This window comes from Kogia breviceps, chromosome 3 (genome assembly GCF_026419965.1).
Source record: "Kogia breviceps isolate mKogBre1 chromosome 3, mKogBre1 haplotype 1, whole genome shotgun sequence".
Classification (NCBI taxonomy): Eukaryota; Metazoa; Chordata; class Mammalia; order Artiodactyla; family Physeteridae; genus Kogia; species Kogia breviceps.
The window spans coordinates 57,944,014-57,968,466 of NC_081312.1; positions in this window are offsets into that span (position 1 = coordinate 57,944,014).

Here is a 24,453-nt window from a genome sequence, read left to right on the forward strand (position 1 = left end):
AATTCCTGAAATTCTGTCTCTTCCATTTACCATTTCTGTCTTTCTCGTTTCTGTATTCTTGGCACTTAAAGCAGTTCCTGGTGTGAGATTAACACTCAGTAAAGATTAAATACAAGGATTATGCAGAATAAAGAGCCTACACAAAATATTATAATGCAAGGCAAAATGTTATAAGTAAAATAAATGTAAAGTATTATCAAAGCACATGTACAGACTGTTGGTTAGGAGGAGTGTGTTTAGAGGTCTAGTGCCGTAACTATTAGCTGTGACTCTGAACAAATTAATGAACTTTCCTGTGACTTTGTTTCCTTATCAGTGAGATAGTAGCAGTAATTACACCATAGAGTTTTGTGGTTTAAATGAGGTTTTACTTGTGAAGCACATGGAATGGTGACTGGCATTAATAAGGGCTCCATGAATATCCTATACTATTAACATTAAATTTTCATATGTGTTATTATCATTATCATTAATGTTATCAAATAATGGAGAGATCTTTGGAATTGAGTAAATTAAAGTTTCAAAGAGGTTTTGGCATTTGAAGATAATATAAAAAATTGATAGGAGGGTTATAATCATAAAAGGAAGAATGAATGAATGAATGAATGGTGTTATATACAATATGTATATATCTATATTTACAAATGTAACTTACATGCATATTTATACCTACCTATATACCATATGTCACAGGATACAAAATGCTATACAAAGCAAAATGCTTCAATCATACCAATTCTGCTCAGGTAAATTCTAATAAGAGAAGATAACAAAATTAAACCCATATGTCATTATTAGTCTATCTGCTATTTGGGGAGGAGAGGGGAAAGCCAACAACATAATTGGAATCAGAAGATATGTAATACTTCTAGTTAGTTATGCCTTTCCTTACTGTGGAATCTTGAGCAAGTAACTTAGGCACTAAGATGCTTCGTTTCATTATTTAAATAATAAAATAGCACTAGGAAGATGTATCCCACAGAATTAATGTGGAAGTTAAAGATATTGTATAGGTTAAAAAATTTAGCAGATGATAGAGTGAGTGACCAAATAGGCACTGGCAATAGTTTCACAGATGTGAATATGTATAACCTTCTAGTAGCAGATAAAAATCAATGAAATATTTATCCTATTTTTATAATAGCTGAAAGATTGCATTGAAAATAAATTTCTACACAGCACTTCATGTAAAATATTGACAGATAACTAATAAGGACCTACTGTATAGCAGAGGGAACTCTGTTCAATACTCTGTAATGACCTGTATGGGAAAAAACTCTAACAAAGAGTAGATACATGTATATGTATAACTGATTCACTGTGCTGTACACCTGAAACTAACACAACACTGTAAATCAACTATACTCCAATTAAATGTTTTTTAAAAAGTATGTGTGTTCCATAAACAACAAGGATTTATTGTATAGCACAGGGAACTATATTCAATATCTTATAATAACCTATAATGGAAAAGAATCTGAAAAAAAAAATATATATATAAAACTGAATCACTTTGCTGTACACCTGAAACTAACACAATATTGTAAATCAACTATACTTCAATTTAACAAAAAAGTATGTGTGTTCTTCCATACCTTGTACACTAAACCCAAATAACACATTTGCTCCAAAAAAAATAAACTTCTACAAATGTTCTCATATCATCTTGCTATATATTAATATTGCAAAGAGAAAGAGAGTAAAGGAAGGAAAGAGAGACAGAAAGTGCAAACAGACAGGGAAGGAGAAAATAGACATTTGCAAGTATGCTCTTGGGATAGACAGGTAAAGATAATATGACCTAAAATAGATGTTCAATAAATATATAGCATTAAAAAGTATGATCTTATCTTGTCCTCATATTACTAGCAATACCTCTCTTTCTCATTTCCTTTTGAATTGTCCAGGAAAAAATACAGATTTGTGTTTTAATCTCTCCATTTTGAAAACAAGCTATTACTGCATTCTATTTTTGAGAGGACAAAAATAATGACAATGTTCTGACTGAATATCTCTATTTACATTTCTAATAGAAAACATAACTATTCTTTTGTCATCTTTAACTTTGAAATGATAGCAACTGATAGTGAGCAAAATGCATATTTAAAAGCAAGATATTTTCTACAGTGCATTATGCCATAATTTAAACTGTTATGGTTTTATCATTGAATAAGCTGAAACTGCACTCATTGAATGTAAGGCAATGAAAATTTTTTGAATTTGTTTTTATTTTGGCTAATAGGAGTACCAAAAATGAATTCTGTCCTCTGAAGATGCTACTGTGAGGAAATATGGACACATTCATTCTGATTATACTGATTTAGAATTGTGTAAACAATACTACTTAACAATTTTATACAATTTAAGATCAGCATCTTGTTCCTCATTTAAATTTCAATATGGTCAAATGAAGAATGGTTTAATAATATCTAGATACTAATCTAATGATTTTTCATGGAAATAATTGGACTATTTGGAGAGTTAAAACTCTGAGATCAATTTTGTATGTCTCAAGATGTATTTGTTTATTCTCAAGGACTGTATAGACATGGTCTACACAACAGAAATAATTATTCTACAGATTTGTTATTTCTTTTATGTTAGCAGTCATACAGTAGATTGCTAACATGCAGAAACAAGATCATAACTTTTATTTTGTTTTTCTTCTAATTCTGTTGGCTTGTACTTTCCAAACAATGTCTAAAAAATAGAGGCAAAAGCAGGCATCATAGTTATGTTTATTGGTTATCTTGCTGGTATTATACTATTAATATTATATTTAATAATTAGCTATTGGAAATGAAAAGTATCGAATGCTCTAGAAGGTATACAAATGAGGTCACTTCTCCTCATTTCCACCTCTGGTTCAATGTGTTGTGTGTTTAGACTCAAGTCTATCCTGTATTTGACCTTACCAACAAAGACATATAGTCCATCCAGGAAGGAGTTCCAAGAGAAGGCATGTATCTCAGGACAAAACCCCTCTGAACAATCCTAGATAACTCCTTTCTGTATGTTTCAAATGGGACCATCCTATACTTTAGAATTTCATTTTGAGCTTATAATGCCTGGTAAATTATTCAGGTAAAAACTCCATTGTGTAATATCCTCATCTTTGCTCCTCTGGATCCGTGCAGTCTGCAGGGCGATATGCATCAGTTTAACCAACATCTCAATGCCTTCTGTTCAATGCAGTCTTCCTTCCATAGAATTCATTTCTGATTTTAACAGATGCCTTCTGGAGACAATGTTTTATCCAGAAGGGGGGACTTCTTTCACTGAAACACTGTTTTTGTCGAATTGGCAAAATGTTTTAAAACTGTCTTGCAGACTGCCATGCAAGTGGCCACCTACTCCACTTCTTGAGTTGTTCTCCATGGCAGAAAGGGTATGTTCTCTGAAAAGAGGCAAGGGACATTTCTATACCTTAAAGCATGTCTGAATCAGGCTCTGATTCTCACTTTGTGTCTCTATGGTTGTCATTTATTTTTAGATAAAAGTGAATCCTGAATGGATATTATACATATCTAAATATTAAAATTAATTTATAGGTTTTGAAAACAGGGTTTTATAGATTCTGAAAAATCAGAAAACAAAACAGGTCTATAAGAAAGTTTGAATTTTTATTAGAAGTTTGTGTTACCTAATGTTGAATAAATCATAATAGAGAAACAGTGTTTCTGTGTAAAGCTGAGGAAAATGATCTGTGAAAAATATTTATGTACACGGCCATTCTATTCCATTGAGGTACAATGCAGGTGAGTATGAATTTGGATTCCAGTTGTTGCTAAGGATAAATACTCTTTATCCTACATTTTGATGGGACTAGGACATTTCTCCTATCTAAATTATAATTATTATAATCTGGTTCTACAGTGTCAACAAAATATCTAGTGCTGGGATTTTGCCTGTTGCTGTATTTGCCAGACTTTGCTATAAATCTCCTCTGCAGCCGTCTCATTGTGTTTGGACTGTGATTGCTTTGTCATTCCTGCATCCTAACTGCAAAACACTAATCTCCTAAATTAGAAAATAAACACTTTCATTTATAAAATACAGAAATGGTCTTATAGTATGCAAAGCTGGCACTGTGGTACAATTATAATTAATGCTTTGTCTCTTTAGACCAGTAATGATGAGTTAGATGATTAAAACAATATACATTGTGGGTAGGAAAACTCACTATATACAATTGGGAATTTTAAAATAAGATCTATCTTCAAATCCCAGAATTTTGCAAGAAAATTTCATTCCTTCCTGGAAACTGAATGTTGATCGTTGAATTACATTCACTACACTATCTCCATCCAAAATCATTTTCTGAAAATTATAATCCCATATGACACACAAAAATTTAACAGAAAGGTGATATTTTTTGATATACACTTTTACAAATAAGAAATGATCATTATTTTACTATACCTCAAGTTCTTATTCTACTTCAAGCACTGCTCTAAGAATCTACCTGCCTTGCTTTTTAATTCTCCTAAAAAAAGTAGGACATGCATGCTATTTATATACTAGTACAGATGAGAAAAGTGAGGAAAACAAATGATTAAATGTTAGGTTGAGCCATATGATATTATTTTGTAAATTTTAAAAAATCCAAATATCAGCAATTTTCTATGGCTCAAACTAATGTAGAAATCAATATCAGCCAGGCTGCAAGTGACACACTCAGGATACAGACATGGACAACCTGGCTCCTGACCAGGGCCAACTCTTCTAAAATTAAGGCTTTGCTGTTCTTGATCTTTTGTTGTTTCCTGGAGTCCCAATAAATCCCCTTCTTATCTTAGGTACTCTCTGGACCTACCTTCTTAGATATCTGCAAATTCTTTTCTGTCTTCTTTCAAAAACTTCTTTCTGACTTTGAATATATTTCCACAAATATTTACTGAATATCTACAAGTTATAGGAAATTACAGGAAAGCTCATTAGACTTTCAGGTCATACAGACCTCTGTAATTTTGGCTCTACCACAGGTCTTTGGGAAAATTATAATACTTTTGATCCTCAACTTTATCAACTACAAATTGAGAATGATAATGCCTGTTTTGAAGGACTCTGATAAGATTTAAAATTATAGAGAAAATAGAAGAAAGAGTTAAAGAAACCAAGCTCATTTCATGAAGCTAGAATAATCGTAATACTAATACCAGGTAAGTACAATGCAAAGAAAAGAACATTATAGACCCATTTTACCTTTGAACTGTAATTCAAAAATCATAAATAAATTTAAATTAATGTTATTTAATTATTGATTAAATAAATAAATATTACATTCAAAAGTTAAATATTACCTGACTAAATCCAACAGTGTTCTAAAAAATATTACTTTAGAATCAAGTACCTTTACATTTAAAATGCAAGGACATCTTAACATCAGAATAAATCTAATGACAATTTACCACATTAATAAGTTAAGGGGCTTCCCTGGTGGCGCAGTGGTTGGGAGTCCGCCTGCCGATGCAGGGGACACAGGTTCGTGCCCCGGACCGGGAGGATCCCACGTGCCGCGGAGCGGCTGGGCCCATGGGCCATGGCCGCTGGGCCTGCATGTCCAGAGCTTGTGCTCCGCAATGGGGGAGGCCACAGCAGTGAGAGCCCCGCGTACCGCAAAAAAAAAAAATAATAATAAGTTAAAAGTGAAAATCATATGACTACCTCAATAGTAGTGGTAAAAGTATTTTATATGCTCCAACACATATTTATGATGAAAAGTCTTAAAAATTAAAAATAGAAAGGAATGTTAACTTAAGAGTATTTACTAAACAAAAGTATAGCAAATATAAGATGTCCAGAATCATCACTACTGTTTAGCATAGTACCATTATCCCTGAGCATCAATATTATAGATGAAAATATATAAATATCTAAATATTTGAAAATGAAATGACTCATTAAATTATCAAATGACTTGAAAATCTTTATAGAAATCTATGTTCAACAATTTTTTTTTTTTTTTTTTTTGTGGTACGCGGGCCTCTCACTGTTGTGGCCTCTCCCGTTGTGGGGCACAGGCTCCGGACGCGCAGGCTCAGCGGCCATGGCTCATGGCCCAGCTGCTCCACCGCATGTGGGATCTTCCCGGACCAGGGCACGAACCTGTGTCCCCTGCATCAGCAGGCGGATTCTCAACCACTGCGCCACCAGGGAAGCCCAACAATTTTTTTATTACCAACAAAATAATTCTGCAGGGTTGTTAGAAATAAAATCAACTAATATAATTTTATAGTATCTCTTTATACCATAAATAACAAGTAGTAAATGGTTTTTATAATATCAGTTATAGGGATCTTAAAAGACCTTAAAACTCTAAAAGGACATGAAAGATCATGAAAAAAATACAAAGAGGCCCAAGTACCCAAGATATGCCTTACATTGAATGCAAACCCATTCAATGTTGCAGTTTGATATTTTTAAGGATTTTTAAAAAACTTATTAAAAAAAACAAAGATCCACAAAGAGCTAACTTAACCTTAAGAAAATTTATAAAGAAGAGTAACAGGAGGAATCGCTTTATCACACATTACAACTTACTACAAAGCCATAATAATAAACATTGTATAGTATTGGTACACAAACATAAAGTTATCTAATTAGACAAATACAGACCTGAAAGAATGAACCTTAACATATGATTAAAATGAACCAACAATCCAATGATGAATGTATAGACTGCTCAAGGCATTGCATTTGGAAAGCTGACTCATTACATGGAGATTAAACGAAACCCCTATCTAATACTACATTCCAGAGTGAACTGTAGATTGACCAAAGACCTAATGTGAAAGATAAAATCAGAGTGCTTATAGAAAAATGCAAGAAATATCTAGAATCTGTATTTTTAAATAAATTTTCAAATATACAAATCATTAAAAATAGACACATTAAAAATTATAATGTTTATAGAAAAATGCAAGAAAGTACTGGATCAAAATTTTTTAGCAAACTCAAATATACACATCATTAAAAATAGTCAAATTTCATCAAATCATAATTAATTATTTCTGTTCCATTAAAACACCACTATCAAAATTATAGAGAGACAATGATAGGAGAAATTACTGTACATATTGCGAATCAAAGGGGAAATACAGCATTCGCTGTGCAAAACAAGGATATTATAAAAAGGCAAGTACAGAAGAGGATTCCTTTATTAAAAAAGCTAATAGTATATGAAAATACATTCAAAATTATTATCAAGTTAATGACTGTTAAATAATTAACAATGGGATATCATTTTATACCTATTTGATTTGTTAAAGTAAAACACTGGGAAATATCTAACATTGGCAGGATGAAAAACTACAGGAATTATTATGATTTGTTGCTCATGGACCCTGGGCAGCCATTCTGAAGAGCAATCTGGACCTACGTGATCAAATTAAATACAAACATATGCTATGGCCCATCAATTCTTTACAAAGGCATATTTTTCCTCAAGAAATTCCTACATAGCACCTTAAGAGGACATGTATAAGTTGCTAATTACATAGTTGCAGCTCACCTTGCATTGAAATGAAACTATGTGACTTATTCTAAATAACCACAGGAATTAGGTAAAAGCGCTGTACATCACCTACTGACATGGCTTCTAAACTGCTCATGAAATCCTCTGGTTGCTTTTTCTTTGCTCATTTACAGGACAGATGCAGAAAATCCAGTGAAAGATTTAAAAACTACTATATACAATGAGCCTGCTAGATGGATGTTAAAGAACTGATAAATTAAATCACCACTACTGGGGTGCAAATCCACTCACTAACAGTCCCCTGGGCTGCGGTGTGAGTGAGTTATTTTCTGAACCACTAACATTTAGCACGTTATTGTTACCTCGGCATAGCCTAGCTTACCTAACAAATATGGGGGAGGGAGAAAAAACCATATAAGAAAATAAACTACAGGGACCCAGGAACATTACACAAACTTGGTGATAAATTTTAGTTGTAGCTTAAAGAATGATTAAGCTTTGGAGTCCTTGTCACTACAAAAGAGTTTTAGTTCAAGGTGACATCCTTTCTAAAGGATATATAGTATGTGAGTTCATAGTAGAAGGAAGAAGTAACAAGTACACTAATATTTGTGTGCATAATTGGGATAAGTTTAGTACAGTAGAGAAACATGGCTGGAAATCATGATTAGTCCAGATCATAGCAAAAATATTAAAATATTTTAATTCTTTGCTATGGTTTAATCTTATGTTTTGGTTAGCTATTGCTGTGAAATAAGCTACAAAAAAATTCAACACAACCATTTTATTCTGTTCACAATTTAATGAGGCAGGAATTTGGGAAGGACTTGGCTTGTTTGTTCATATCTGATCAACATGAGATCAGATGGAGCAGCTTAGACTGCAGGTTGAAGTTCCAGTGTATCTTCTTCACTCATATGTCTGGAGCCTTGATGGTCTTTCTCTCTCTCATGGTATCCTTCATCCAAGGTCTCCTCACATGCCTTGGGCTTCACAAAGCATGGCAATTTAAACTTTTTACAAAGCAACTTGCTTTCAAGACTCAAAAAGTGTAAAATTACAGGCCAGTTAAGGGCCTCTCCAGGAAGTAGTGCAGCATCAAGTCTACCTTATCAGATGGGTCAAAGCTGTAATACATACTAGATTCAAGTGGCTAAAGAGAGAGACTGGTTCTGATGGGAAACAGCCAAGGTCACATGAGTAGTAAGAAATACTGTTTTGTAAACATTTCTGATAAATGACCATGGCCATTAATAGAGAAGACATTAAAGGTTTTTGAGGATAGAAACATCTTAACACTTATGTTTTAAGACTAAAATCTCTGGTTAATTATGACAAAGAGATTAGTGACAAAATACAGAAATAGGGAGGAGGGAAGGAAGAAAGAAGGCAGGCAGATTAAGAGGATTTTACATATATTCCAAGTAGAAGTGGGCTGGGGCAAAGACCAGTGATGAAAAAGTGTGAGTACAGGAACTATTGTGTAGGAAAACAGAATATTTTTTATAGAGTGAATGTGAAGAAGTTGGAGAAGTGAAAGATAACTTAAATTCTTTTTTATAATCTAAATGATTAAAAGAATAGAACAGTTGATTGCTGTAGAGACACTTGGGAAAGAAAAAGTTTGTTGGATCTGAAGTACTATTTGAACAAAGAATGTTGCTGTCAAATTGTGCAATTGGAAACATAGGTCCAAAGATCCTACCTAGGGACTGAGATGAAAGTCATCTGTAAAGGACTTACAGTTAAAGTCATGAGACTAGATGAAATCACATATGGGTAGAGTAATGAGAAAAAAGACAAGGCCTAAGGACAAAACACCTACTTAACTTTTTCAGCCTCTGTTTGGATGAAGGCTTTGAAGTTTTTTAGGTCATACTAATGTTGATTAATTTGGACATCAATCAGTCCTTGGCTACACAAAGCGTTTTAATTTTAATTTACACACCTGAGGTGTTTTCATGTGAAGTTATTTCTAAATTTTCTCAAATAACTTACCTTTCAAAGGTTATCATTTCTGAATCCAAGGTCTTGTATTACTTTAGAGGACTGTTATTGGAACATCATTATCTTGAAATTTTCAACTAATTTTTGTACTGTTGTATTTGGCTTACAACAACTGGAAATAAAGCAAATTAAAAAAAAAAAAAAACTGACTGGCAAGAAAAGAGTTAAAGTTCCAGATTTTGTCTATTGTGATTCATGAAAACCCAGAAAAAATAATCAAAATTTAGCATGAAAGTCATAAGCGATAAGCTTTTGAGGATTTTTATATGGAAGACTGTCATGGTCTCAACTCTGTTTCATGAATCAAGAAAACTTCATTTACTTTTTACTTGCATTATAATTTATGTTCATTTTACTCTTAAAGTTGATTTTTAAAAGACTTTATCATCCTTTAAATATGTTTTTCCAATTGTTACTCTAATATTCTTGGAAGTCAGTATGAGAAAGGGTTGCTGTGAAAATTAGCCAGCATCATATGAAGTGGAACTTCAAAGCAGATGCATTGAAGCATTGAATTCAGATATTTCCTTTATTGAGCATGTTTATTTTAATAATTTTTATTATAGCTTAGACTAATGCCTGTTTCAAGCATAGTGTATCAAGTATTTCCGGCATTAGAAAGTGAATTCTGTATATAATCTAGAACCAATTTGTCTAAATTTCAGGACTCTGAATGAAGTTCAGATAAATAACATGAAGCAAATGCATATGCATGGTTAAAAAATGGTTTCTCAGAATTTCCTAGAGTTGCAGGATTTAATGTTAATGCTTAATGTCCTCTTTGTTCCCTGGTGCACGAGGAGAGGGGTTTAAGTGCGCCACTTAAAGGAGCTCCAGAAATGGGCATGGAGCTGCCGAAGAGACACGAGACTTTTTCTTGCCTCTTTGTTTCCTGGGGCGCGAGGAGAGCGGTTTAAACGTGGCGCGTAAAAGAGCTCCAGAAATGGGTGTGAGCGGTGGCTGTCGGCGCAGACATCAGAGACGGGCGTGGGACACTAGGGCTGCTGCTGCCGCCACCAAGAGGCTTATGTGTGAGCACAGGTCACTCTCCTCACCTCCCCTCCGGGAGTCTGTGCAGCCCGCCACTGCTGGGGTCCTGGGATCCAGGGACAACTTCCCTGGGAAAACACACGGTGTACCTCAGGCTGGTGCAGTGTCACACCGGCCTCTGCCACCATGGGCTCACCCGGCATCTGTGCCTCTCCTTACATCTGGCCTGAGCCAGAGCCCCCGAATCAGCTGCTCCTTTAACCCCGTCCTGTCTGAGTGAAGAGCAGACGCCCTCGGATGACCTATGAGCAGAGACAGGGCCAAGTCCAAAGCTGAACCCCAGGAGCTGTGCGAATAAAGAGGAGAGGGGGAAGTCTCTCCCAGCAGCCTCAGAAGCAGTGGATTAAAGCTCCACAATCAACTTGAAGTGCCCTGCATCTGTGGAATACCTGAAGAGACAGCGAATCATCCCAAGGTGAGGAGGTGGACTTTGGGAGCAAGATCTATTATTATTTTCCCTTTTTTCTATTTTTTTTTGTGTGTATGTTGCTGTGTGAGATTTTGTCTGTATAGCTTTGCTTTCACCATTTGTCCTAGGGTTCTGATGAAACCGTTTTTTTTCTTTAAAAAATTTTTCTTCTTAATAATTCTTTTTTATTTTAATAACTTTATTTTATGCTACTCTACTTTATCTTCTTTCTTCCTCCCTTTCTTCCCCTTCGTTCCTTCCTTCCTCCCTTCCTTCCTCCCACCCTTCCTCTCTTCCTTCCTTTCTTGCTTCCTTCCTTCCTTTCTTCATTCCTTCCTTTCTCCCTTCATTCCTTCCTTCCTTCCATCCTTCGTTCCTTCCTTCCTTCCTCCCTTCCTTCCTTCCTTTCTCCCTTCCTTCCTTCCTTCCCTTCCCTTCCCTTCCCTTCCCTTCCCTTTCCTTTCCTTTCCTTTCCTTTCTATTATTTCTCCCTTTTATTCTGAGCTGTGTGGACTGAAGTTTCTTAGTTCTCCAGCCAGGAGTCAGGGCGGTTTCTCTGAGGTGGGAGAACCAACTTCGGGATACTGGTCCACAAGAGACCTCCCAGCTCCACATAATATCAAATGGCAAAAATCTCCCAGAGATCTCCATCTCAACACCAAGACCCAGCTTCACTCAACAACAGTGATAGACACCCTATGCCCAGCAACTAGCAAGACAGGACTACAGCCCCAACCATTAGCAGAGTGGCTGCCTAAAATCATAATAAGGCTACCAAGATCCAAAAACACAACACCAGACGTGGACCTGCCCACCAGAAAGACAAGATGCAGCCTCACCCACCAGAACACAGGCACTAGTCCCCCCAACCAGGAAACCTACTGAACCCACTGAACCAACCTTAGCCACTGGGGACAGACACCAAAAACAATGGGAACTATGAACCTACAGCCTGCAAAAAGGAGACCCCAAACACAGTAAGCAAAATGAAAAGACAGAAAAACACACAGCAGATGAAGGAGCAAGGTAAAAACCCACCAGACCTAACAAATGAAGAGGAAATAAGCAGTCTACCTGAAAAAGAATTCAGAATAATAATAATAAAGATGATCCAAAATCTTGGAAATAGAATAGACAAAATGCAAGAAACAGTTAACAAAAACCTAGAAGAAATAAAGAGGAAGCAAGCAATGACGAGCAACACAATAAATGAAATTAAAAATATGCTGGATGTGATCAATAGCAGAATAACTGAGACAGAAGAACGGATAAGTGACCTGGAAGATAAAATAGTGGAAATAACTACTGCAGAGCAGGACAAAGAAAAAAGAATGAAAAGAACTGAGGACAGTCTCAGAGACCTCTGGGACAACATTAAATGTACCAACATTCGAATTATAGGGGTCCCAGAAGAAGAGAAAAAGAAAGGGACTGAGAATATATTTGAAGAGATTATATTTGAAAACTTCCCTAATATAGGAAAGGAAATAGTCAATCAAGTCTAGGAAGTACAGAGAGTCCCATACAGGATAAATCCAAGGAGAAACACACCAAGACACACATTAATCAAACTATCAAAAATTAATATAAAGAAAACATATTAAAAGCAGCAAGGGAAAAACAACAAATAACTCACAAGGGAATCCCCATAAGGTTAACATCTGATCTTTCAGCAGAAACTCTGTAAGCCAGAAGGGAGTGGCAGGACATATTTAAACTGATGAAGGAGAAGAACCTACAACCAAGATTACTCTACCCAGCAAGGATCTCATTCAGATTTCATGGAGAAATTAAAACCTTTACTGACAAGCAAAAGTTGAGAGAGTTCAGCACCACCAAACCAGCTTTACAACAAATGCTAACGGAACTTCTCTAGGCAAGAAACACAAGAGAAGGAAAAACCTACAAGAACAAACCCAAAACAAGTAAATAGTAATAGGAACATACATGTCAATAATTACCTTAAATGTAAATGGATTAAATGCTCCCACTAAAAGACACAGACTGGCTGAATGGATAAAAAAAATAAGACCCATATATATGCTGTCTACAAGACACCCACTTCAGACCTAGGGAAACATAGAGACTGAAAGTGAGGGGATGGAAAAAGATATACCATGCAAATGGAAATCAGAAGAAAGCTGGAGTTGCAATTGTCATATCAGACAAAATAGACTTTAAAATAAATATTATTACAAGAGACAAAGAAGGACACTACATAATGATCAAGGGATCAATCCATGAAGAAGACATAACAATTGTAAACATTTATGCACCCAACACAGAAGCACCACAATACATAACGCAAATACTAACAGCCATAAAAGGGGAAATCGACAGTAACACAATCATAGTAGGGGACTTTAACACCCCACTTTCACCAATGGACAGATCATCCAAAATGAAAATAAATCAGGAAACACAAGCTTTAAGTGATACATTACACAAGATGGAGTTAATTGATATTTATAAGACATTCCATCCAAAAACAACAGAATACACATTTTTCTCAAGTGCTCATGGAACATTCTCCAGGATAGATCATATCTTGGGTCACAAATCTAGCCTTGGAAAATTTAAGAAAATTGAAATCATATCAAGCATCTTTTCTGACCACAACGCTATGAGACTAGGTATCAATTACAGGAAAATATCTGTAAAAAATACAAATACATGGAGGCTAAACAATATGCTACTTAATAATGAAGTGATCACTGAAGAAGTCAAAGAGGAAATCAAAAAATACCTAGAAACAAATGACAATGGAGACACGACGATGAAAAACCTATGATGTGATGCAGCAAAAGCAGTTCTAAAAGGGAAGTTTATAGCAATAAAATCCTACCTTAAGAAACAGGAAACATTTCGAATAAACAACCTAACTTTGCACCTAAAGCAATTAGAGAAAGAAGAACAAAAAAACCCCCCAAATTTAGCAGAAGGAAACAAATCGTAAAGATCAGATCAGAAATAAATGAAAAAGAAATGAAGGAAATGATAGCAAAGATCAATAAAACTAAAAGCTGGTTCTTTGAGAAGAAAAACAAAATTGATAAACCATTAGCCAGACTCATCAAGAAAAAAAGGGAGAAGGCTCAAATCAATAGATTTAGAAATGAAAAAGGAGACGTAACAATGGACACTGAAGAAATACAAAAGATTATTAGAGATTACTACAAGCAACTGTATGCCAAAAAAATGGACCACCTGGAAGAAGTGCACAAATTCTTAGAAAAGCACAACCTGCCAAGATTGAACCAGGAAGAAATAGAAAATAGGAACAGACCAATCACAAGCACTGAAATTGAAACTGTGATTAAAAATCTTCCAACAAACAAAAGCCCAGGACCAGATGGCTTCACAGGCGAATTCTATCAAACATTTAGAGAAGAGCTAACACCTATCCTTCTCAAACTCTTCCAAAATACAGCAGAAGGAGGAACACTCCCAAATTCATTCTATGAGGCCACCATCACCCTGACACCAAAACCAGACAAAGATGTCACAAAGAACGAAAACTAAAGGCCAATATTACTGATGAACATAGACGCAAAAATCTGGAACAAAATACTAGCAAACAGAATTCAACAGCACATTAAAAGGTCATACACCATGATCAAGTGGGGTTTATTCCAGAAATGCAAGGATTCTTCAATATATGCAAATCAATCAGTGTGATACACCATATCAACAAACTGAAGGAAAAAAAGCATATGATCATCTGATTGATGCAGAGAAAGCTTTTGACAAAATTCAACACACATTTATGATAAAAACCCTGCAGAAAGGAGGCATAGAGGGAAATTTCCTCAACATAATAAAGGCCATATATGACAAACCCACAGCCAACATTGTACTCAATGTAGAAAAACTGAAACCATTTCCTCTAATATCAGAAACAAGACAAGGTTGCCCACTCTTACCACTCTTATTCAACCTAGTTTTGGAAGTTCTAGCCACAGCAATCAGAGAAGAAAAAGAAATAAAAAGAATCCAAATCGGAAAAGAAGCAGTAAAATGCTGTCACTGTTTGCAGATGACATGATACTATACATAGAAAATCCTAAAGATGCTACCAGAAAACTACTAGAGTTAATCAATGAATTTGGTAAAGTAGCAGGATACAAAATTAATGTATAGAAATCTCTGGCATTCTTATACACTAATGATGAAAAATCTGAGAGTGAAATTAAGAAAACACTCCCATTTACCACTGCAACAAAAAGAATAAAATATCTAGGAATAAACCCACCTAAGGAGACAAACGACCTGTATGCACAAAATTATAAGACACTGATGAAAGAAATTAAAGATGATACAAATAGATGGAGAGATATATCATGTTCTTGGTTTGGAAGAATCAACATTGTGAAAAAGACTCTATTACCCAAAGCAATCTACAGATTCAATGAAATCCCTATCAAATTACCACGGGCATTGTTTACAGAACTAGAATAAAAAATTTCACAATTTGTATGGAAACACAAAAGACCCCGAATAGCCAAAGCAATCTTGAGAACGAAAAATGAAGCTGGAGGAATCAGGCTCCCTGACTTCAGACTATACTACAAGGCCACAGTAATCAAGACAGTATGGTACTGGCACAAAAACAGAAATATAGATCAATGGAACAGGATAGAAAGCCCAGAGATAAACCCACACACAAATGGTCACCTTATCTTTGATAAAGGAGGGAAGAATATACAGTGGAGAAAAGACAGCCTCTTCAATAAGTGGTGCTGGGAAAACTGGACAAGTACGTGTAAAAGTATTAAATTAGAACACTCCCTAACACCATACACAAAAATAAACTCAAAATGGGTTAAAGACCTACATGTAAGGCCAGACACTATCAAACTCTTAGAGGAAAACATTGGCAGAACACTCTGTGACATAAATCACCGCAAGATCTTTTTTGACCCATCTCCTAGAGAAATGGAAATAAAAACAAAAATAAACAAATGGGACCTAATGAAACTTACAAGCTTTTACACAGCAAAGGATACCATAAACAAGACCAAAAGACAAACCTCAGAATGGGAGAAAATATTTGCAAATGAAGCATCTGACAAAGGATTAATCCCCCAAATTTATAAGCAACTCATGCAGCTCAATAACAAAAAAAACAAACAATCCAATCCAAAAGTGGGCAGAAGACCTAAATAGACATTTCTCCAAAGAAGATATACAGATTGCCAACAAACACATGAAAGAGTGCTCAATATCATGAATCATTAGAGAAATGCAAATCAAACCTACAATGAGATATCATCTCACACTGGTCAGAATGGCCATCATCAAAAAATCTAGAAACAATAAATGCTGGAGAGGGTGTGGAGAAAAGGGAACACTCTTGCACTGCTGGTGGGAATGTAAATTGATACAGCCACTATGGAGAACAGTATGGAGGTTCCTTAAAAGACTACAAGTACAACTACCATACAACCCCGCAATCCCACTACTGGGCATATACCTTGAGAAAACCATAATTCAAAAAGAGTCATGTACCAAAATGTTCATTGCAGCTCTGTTTACAATAGCCAGGACATGGAAGCAATCTAAGTGTCCATCAACAGATGAATGGATAAAGAAGATGTGGTACATATATACAATGGAATATTACTCAGCCATGAAAAGAAATGAAACTGAGTTTTTTGTAGTGAAGTGGATAGACCTGGAGTCTGTCATACAGAGTGAAGTAAGTCAGAAGGAGATAAACAAATACCATATGCTAATACATATATATGGAATCTAAGGGAATAAATGTGTCATGAAGAAACTAGGGGTAGGACGGGAATAAAACACAGACCTACCAAAGCATGGCCTTGAGGATATGGGGAGGGGGAAGGTTAAGCTGTGACGAAGTGAGAGAGTGGCATTGACATATATACACTACCAAATGTAGGGTGGATAGTTAGTGGGAAGCAGTCGCATGGCACAGGGAGATCAGCTAGGTGGTTTGTGACCACCTAGAGGGGTGGTATAGGGAGGGTGGGAGGGAGGAAGACACAAGAGGGAAGCGATATGGGAACATATGTATATGTATAACTGATTCACTTTGTTGTAAAGCAGAAACTAACATACCATTGTAAAGCAATTATACTCCAATAAAGATGTTTAAAAAAATTTATACTTTTACAGGGAATGCCTAGGGTATAGCAAATTAACACTATAAAACAAACAAAGAAAAATGCTTAATGTGCATTCTATATCAGGGATTTGATGACAGGAAAGATGGAACGGTATTAGTGAAGTCATTATGGCCGGTACATTGATAACATGTGATGACATATAGCCATTCAAATAATGCAGAGGAGAATATAAATTGAAGTAAAAACATTTAGTTATATAATTAATGAAAGTGTGGTTACCAAGTAGTAACTCTAGTTAAGATGAGTAATTGAACAGTTGAATGTTCCTTCCAAAATGTAAAAATGAAAAGAATTAATCACAGCATGGGAAACCAAACCAATGCCACTAGCAAGGAAAGAAGAGAACCTATTTTGCAAGACATTTTCTTGATGAATACTTTAATATGTCTTAGATATTTATTTCTCTTAGGAGTGGAATTGTTGAGTCATGGTAAGTTCAAATTAAATTATATAAGTAACTACCAAAATAATTTTAGAAAATATGTATGAGTCCTAGTTGCTCTATAGCCTTACCAACACTTGCTATCACCAGTTCTTTTTAATGTTAGGGAACCTAATGAGTGTATAGAACTATTGCATTTTAGTTTTAATTTATATTTCTCCAAAGAATAATGAGGTTATTCACCTTTTATGTGTTTAATGTCCATTTTTATTTTTTTATGAACTGTATGTACAAACTTTTATCCCTTTTTAATTGAATCATGTGTCTTCTTATTGAGTTATAAGAATTCTTATTATATTTGAATAGAAATGCTTTGATATATATGATGTATATAATGTTAAATAGAAAAAGAATATAAATATAATAGTATTAAATATATAATGAATTTTAAATATATAATGAATATTAAATGTATAATGAATATTAATCATATAAGTATAGTGCATGAAATGTGAAATACATATGCATTTTTCATATTAAGGGTATCTTTCAAACAAAAAACATTTTTTATCTTGATAAAGTACAATGTAACTTTCTTTTTATAATTAGTGTTTTTGTTGTCCTGTTTATAAAATCTTTGCTTCTCATAAAGTCACATATATTATTTCTTATGAGATTTAGATGTTGGCTTTAAGTTTAAATGTATACTCCACTTTAAGTTAATTTTCATGTATGGTGTGAAATATAAGCTGAGGCTTGTTTTTCACATATCGGTATCCAGATATTCCGGCACAATTTCTAAGGAGACAACCCTTTCCATATTTAATTACTTTGGTAACTTTGTCAAAAATCAATTGAGAATATATGTGGAGATCTGCTTCTGAACTCTTTTTTTCTGTTCCATTATTCTATACGTCTATACTTATAGTACTGCCAAATGTGTTAATTATTTTAGCCTTATAGTAAGTCTGAAATCATGTGGTTTAAACCTCTAACTTTGTTCTTTTTCAAAAATTTTCTGGCAGTTTGACATTACTTGCATTGCCACCTATGCTTTACAATCACCTTGTCAATTTCCATTAAAAAACTGATCTATGGATCAATTTAAGGAGAACCAACATCTTAGAAATTTAATCTTCCAATCCATGATCAATGTATTTCTCTAAATATATTGATACATTCTTTATTTCCTTTAGCAATGTTTTGTATTTTTCTGTAAAAGGTCTTGCACATATTTTGCTAAATTTTTTTTCGTATTTCATGCTATTGTAAATAATATTTTTAAGTTTCATAATTCAATTGCTCATTATTAGTACAATTATATATATAAGTAGGAATTTATCACAGTGCAATAATATATGGAAATGCACTTGATTTTTTTGTATTGATATTTATCATGCAAACTTGATAAATTCACTTACTAGTTCTAAGTAGTTTTTTTGTAGATTCATTAGGATTTTCTATGCTAAAGATCATGTCCTCAAAGTTTTAATATGTATATGTATTAATTTTATTTTATTTTATTGCCTATTAAACTTATTAGGACATTAACTGCAAGGAAGGTTGAATAGAAATGGAAAGAAAAATCATACTTGCTTAATTTCCTATCTTACAGGGAAATTACTCAATTTTTTACCACTAAGTATTTGTTTAGTTACAGGTTTTTGAAGAAGTCCTTAATCAGCTTCGGTTTTTAATTTACTGAGCGATTTTAGTCATAAAAGAATGTTGATTTTATTAAGTGATTTTCTACATATATATGGAAATTTTATATAATTCTTTCATTATTCTCTTAATACTGAAATTCATTAACATTATGTTGAAAGAATTCTCTTATTCTTTCACTATATGAAGAATGTATGATGAAATCCTCCTTTCATTCCTAATGATAATTTTGATCTTTTCTTTTTTCTTGATTAGTCTAGCTAGAATTTTACTAATTTTAATAATCTTTTAAAAGAAAGCTTTCACTTTTATTAATTTTCTGTTTGTTCATTTCTTCTTTCATTGACTTTTACTCCCTTCATTTTATTTCCTCCATTTGGTTTATTTTGAGTTTACTTTTTGTCTTCTTTTTCTAATTCTAAAGGAAGAAGTTTAAATAATTTAAATTATATTTTTCTTTCTTAATATGTGTTTAATGTTATACATTTTCTGCTTAGTATTGCTTTAGCATCATTCCATGAACTTTAATGATGATGTTTTTATTAATGTTTAGTTCAAATTTTTTAGTAGGAAAGGGAAGCCAAAGAACACTTCTAGACATTAGAGCAATCAGGAAAAGACATAGATGCATGAAAGAGAAGGAAAGAACATGGAACTCAGAGACTAAAATTCCAGTAGAAATTCTAACAAGAGTTCCCAAATGTAATATCAAATGAAATGGAGGGTAGAAAATAAAGAATTATTGCAACATATAATCAGGAGGTGAATCACTGAATAAAGAAGGAAGAAAAACAAAGAAAGAGGCTATCACAATAATACTCCAGGTAAAATGGGATAAAATTCTAGGTCAGGGCTATGGCTATGAGGGTAGAAAATAGATTACAATGGAGTCCTTTTTAATGGAAAACAGAATTGTATTCTCGTTTGTTTAATACCTTAAACTTTATTTTTATTCACTTACACTGCTATCATTATTATTTGCTCAGCTTTCATTCTTGCATATCTTATCTTCTTTCTTAATTTTTCTCTTTGAGTACATCCTCTAAAAGTTATTTTAATATTTTTGTCTGAAAATATATCCTTTAGAACAGCTTTTCTTAAAGTAATTTCTGAGGATACTGGGATACTTGAGACCATTTTAAAGAACTCTCTTACTATTTTCTCACATTTTTATACCTTTCTTATTGTATTATATTGATAGTGCAAAAGCAAAGATAAGGATGCATTGGCAAGAATCAAGGCATTGACACCAAATTGTTCTAGAAGCCACTGTATTCTACACCTCTATATACAGCATTAATTGTTAAATGCTAGATTCACTTTAAGATGTCCTTGATAAAGCATTAAATTATGGGCCCCAACTTTCTCTTGAAACTACAAAAGTGGTAATCATGTGTTAAAAATGAGGTATTAACCAACAAGGATATAGAGAACAGAAGAGGATAAAATAAAAACGTTAAAATTTAGAGAGTAGATAGATATGTAGTACCTCCCTTAGAAAAGTTTTTTAATCTTCCCTTTTCCTTCATGGCCTTGACTGGTCAGTTATTTAGTAAAATATCTCTCAGTTTTGATTTGAATAATGTTTTCTTGTGATTAGATAGGGACTGTTCCTTTTGGCAAGAACTCTAGAGGTAATGCATCCTTCTCAGTGCATAAATACATGGTACTGATATGTTCTGTTATTGCTAATGTCAAATTTGATGACTTGGTTAAGGTGTTGTCTGCAAGATTTACCTATAAAGTTATTGTTTTCTTTGCATTTAATAATTAAGTCATGAGAAGTTTCAATGACACTATATAAATGCCTTGTTTCTCATATTTTCACCAACTAGTTTTATCATGCAACAATGCATTTTGCGTGCTACAATTATTACTGTGATGTTTGCCTAATTATTGTTTTCTATTTTTAATTATTTCTACATTTATTAATTGGAATTTTATTGTAGGGAAAAGTTGTCCCTACTCCACAATTTATTGGTTGATTGACTCAACTTGTTAATATCAATGTGACTTATAACTACTTCATTATATGGGTTCCATTTCAACTCTATCATTTATTTTGTTTCTAAAATTGTCCTAGCTTTGGTCATTTGTAGCTCCTTCATATTGGCTCCTGTGTCCTTTAAACATGCCTTCATCATTTCTGGAACACATAGTTACTTCCTGGCACTATAAAACATTTTAATCTCATCTTATGTTTCTCTGACTCTGCTCTAGAGTCAAGTATTTTCTCTACAGATTCCTGCTTCTTTTATTTGAGAACAGCATTGGGCACTATACATGTTTACTGCTAATGAGTTTTCATGCCTTTTAGACCCCCTCAGTGAACAGAACATTATATTAACACATGCACATATACACATCTACATTTATCTCTCAATTCACCTATAGATAGATAGATAGGTAGATAGATAGACAGACTGACTGAGATTGCATTTCTATGAATATCTCCAATTACAATCCAACACACAGGGTTCATTCCAGACTCCCAATTTTCTTATTTGTTACTTTTTCTGTGACAGTAGATGCATGGTTCTCATTATCTATGCTTACATGTTTCTTAAATCCTAATATACAAAGAAAGTAGTTTTAGAGCTGCTAGCCCATACCTCTATGAAAAATAAATTTAATAACTAGACCATAATATTTTTATAGTTATTTTTGTCTTTAGCCTTACAGTTTACAGTCAAAATACTACTTTTCAATATTTCTTAGCTTTGTTCTTTTCTTCACCAATCCCTTCAGTGTATATAATATATATTTGTATTACCTTATTATATTTGTAATAAATGAGCTTTCTACTCAAGGTTTATATCCCTTTTTTAATATAAAAAAGTTACATTCTATATAAACCCTTACTTTTTTCAACTTAGTATCATATCTTGGAAATCACTCCATTTCAACTCATGAAAATCTTCTGCATTCTTTTTTACAGTTGCATAGTAATCCATTCTGTAGATATGTCATAATTTATTAAAACACTATCCAATATATGAGCATTTAGGTTGTTCCAATTATTTGAGATACTTCAAAATGTTGAAATAAATAACCTTACATTGAGCAATTTTTTTTTTCAGATTATGGGAGATGTATTATCATGGTAGATTCTTACAAGTAGAATTGCTCTGTCAGAGGTAAGGTTTCTCAGCAATTGTCAAATTTCCCTTCAAAAGGATTGTGCTGTTTCATATTCTAATAAGCAGTTTATAAAACAGTCTATTCCCCTCCAAAAATGTATGGTCATAGTTTTAAATTTTCCAACTATTTTGTTGAAAGAAAAGTTATTTCAGTATTGCTTGATATGTATTTCTTTAATTGTTAACAAGTTTGGAAATTTTGTCATGTCATCAGTTACTTTTATATCTTTCATTGAATTGAATTTTCATGTGTTTTGCTCATTTTCCTCTGTGATTTTTTATCTTTTTTTTCCATAGATTTTAGAGTTCTTTATATATTATATGTTAGTGATATTAGTCTTCTTTCTGTGCCATATGTTGTAAATATTTTCTCTCAGTTTATCAGGTACCTTTTGCTTTTGTTTATAATGGTTTTGTTGTTATAGTTGTTTTGCCCTGCATTTTTATGTCATTAAATTTATCACTTATCAAAATATTTAGATTTGAGTCATACATAAAAAAGCATTCATCCATGTTTTCTAGTAGCTGTACAATTAATTTTTTTAACATTTAGATCCCTAATAAGTTTGGAATTTATTCTTGTGCATAACATGAAACATGAAATTTATTTATCTTTTATTCAAAATGGTTATCCAGTTTCCCCATACCATTTACTACAAAGCCCATTTTTTTCTCCCTGTGATTTGAGTGGCTAACTTTATCATATACTAAATCTCCATATATACTGGAAACAATTTCTTTTCTACTCCATGGATATACTTGTAACTTCAGTCAGCAGTGTTACTATTATTTTTAAATCATATATGTATTATATACACACACATATATAATATATATTTTCACTAAAAATAAAAGTAGCAAGATGGCAGATAAATAAGGTGTGGAGATCACCTTCCTCCCCACAAATACATCAGAAATACATTTACATGTGGAACAACTAGCAAGACAGGAACACAACATGCCCCAGTAGAAGAGAGTCTGCCTAAAAATAATAATAAGGTCACAGACACCACAGAACATTAAAAGGACATGGTCTTGCATACCAGAAAGATAAGGTCCAGCCTCATCCAGTCCCCTCCACCAGGAAGCCTATAAAACCCACTGACCCAACCTTAGCCACTGGGGGAAGACAACAAAAACAACAGTAACTATGAACCTCCAGGCTGTGAAAAGGAGACCCCAAACACAGTAAGGTCAGCAAAATGAGAAGACAGAGAAACACACAGCAGATGAAGGAGCAAGGTAAAAACCCAACAGACAAAAAAAAATGAAGACGAAATAGGCAGGCAGTCTATCTGAAAAAGAATTCAGAGTAATGATAGTAAAGATGATACAAAATCTTGGAAATAGAATGGAGAAAATACAAGAAACGTTCAACAAGGACCTAGAAGAACTAAAGAGCAAACAAACAATAATGGACAACACAATAAGTGAAATTAAAAATTCTCTAGAAGGAATAAATAACAGAATAACTGAGTCAGAAGAATGGGTAAGTCACCTGGAAGATAAAATAGTGGAAATAACTACCACAGAGCAGAATAAAGAAAAAAGAATGAAAAGAGTTGAGGACAGTCTCAGAGACTTTTGAGACAACATTAAACACAGTTAGAATGCAGTTAAGGTTAAAAACTTCCCTTATATGGGAAAGGAAATAGTTAATCAAGTCCAGGAAGCACAGAGAGTCCCATACAGGATAAATACAAGGAGAAACCCGCCAAGACACATATTAATCACACTATCAAAAATTAAATACAAATAAAAATTATTAAAAGCAGCAAGGGAAAAACAACAAATAACATACAAGGGAATCCCCATAAGGTTAACAGCTGATCTTTCAGCAAAAACGCTGCAAGCCAGAAGGGTATGGCAGGACATATTTAAAGTGATGACAGGGAAAAACCTACAACAAGATTACCCACCAAGGATCTCATTCAGATTCAACGGGGAAATTAAAACCTTTAGAGACAAGAAAAAGCTAAGTGAATTCAGCACCACCAAACCAGCTTTATAACAAATGCTAAAGGAACTTCTCTAGGCTGGAAGAGAAGGAAAAGACCTACAATAATAAATCCACAACAATTAAGAAAATGGTAACAAGAATGTACATAACGATAATTACCTTAAATATAAATGGATTAGGAGCTCCAAACAAAATATATAAACTGACTGAA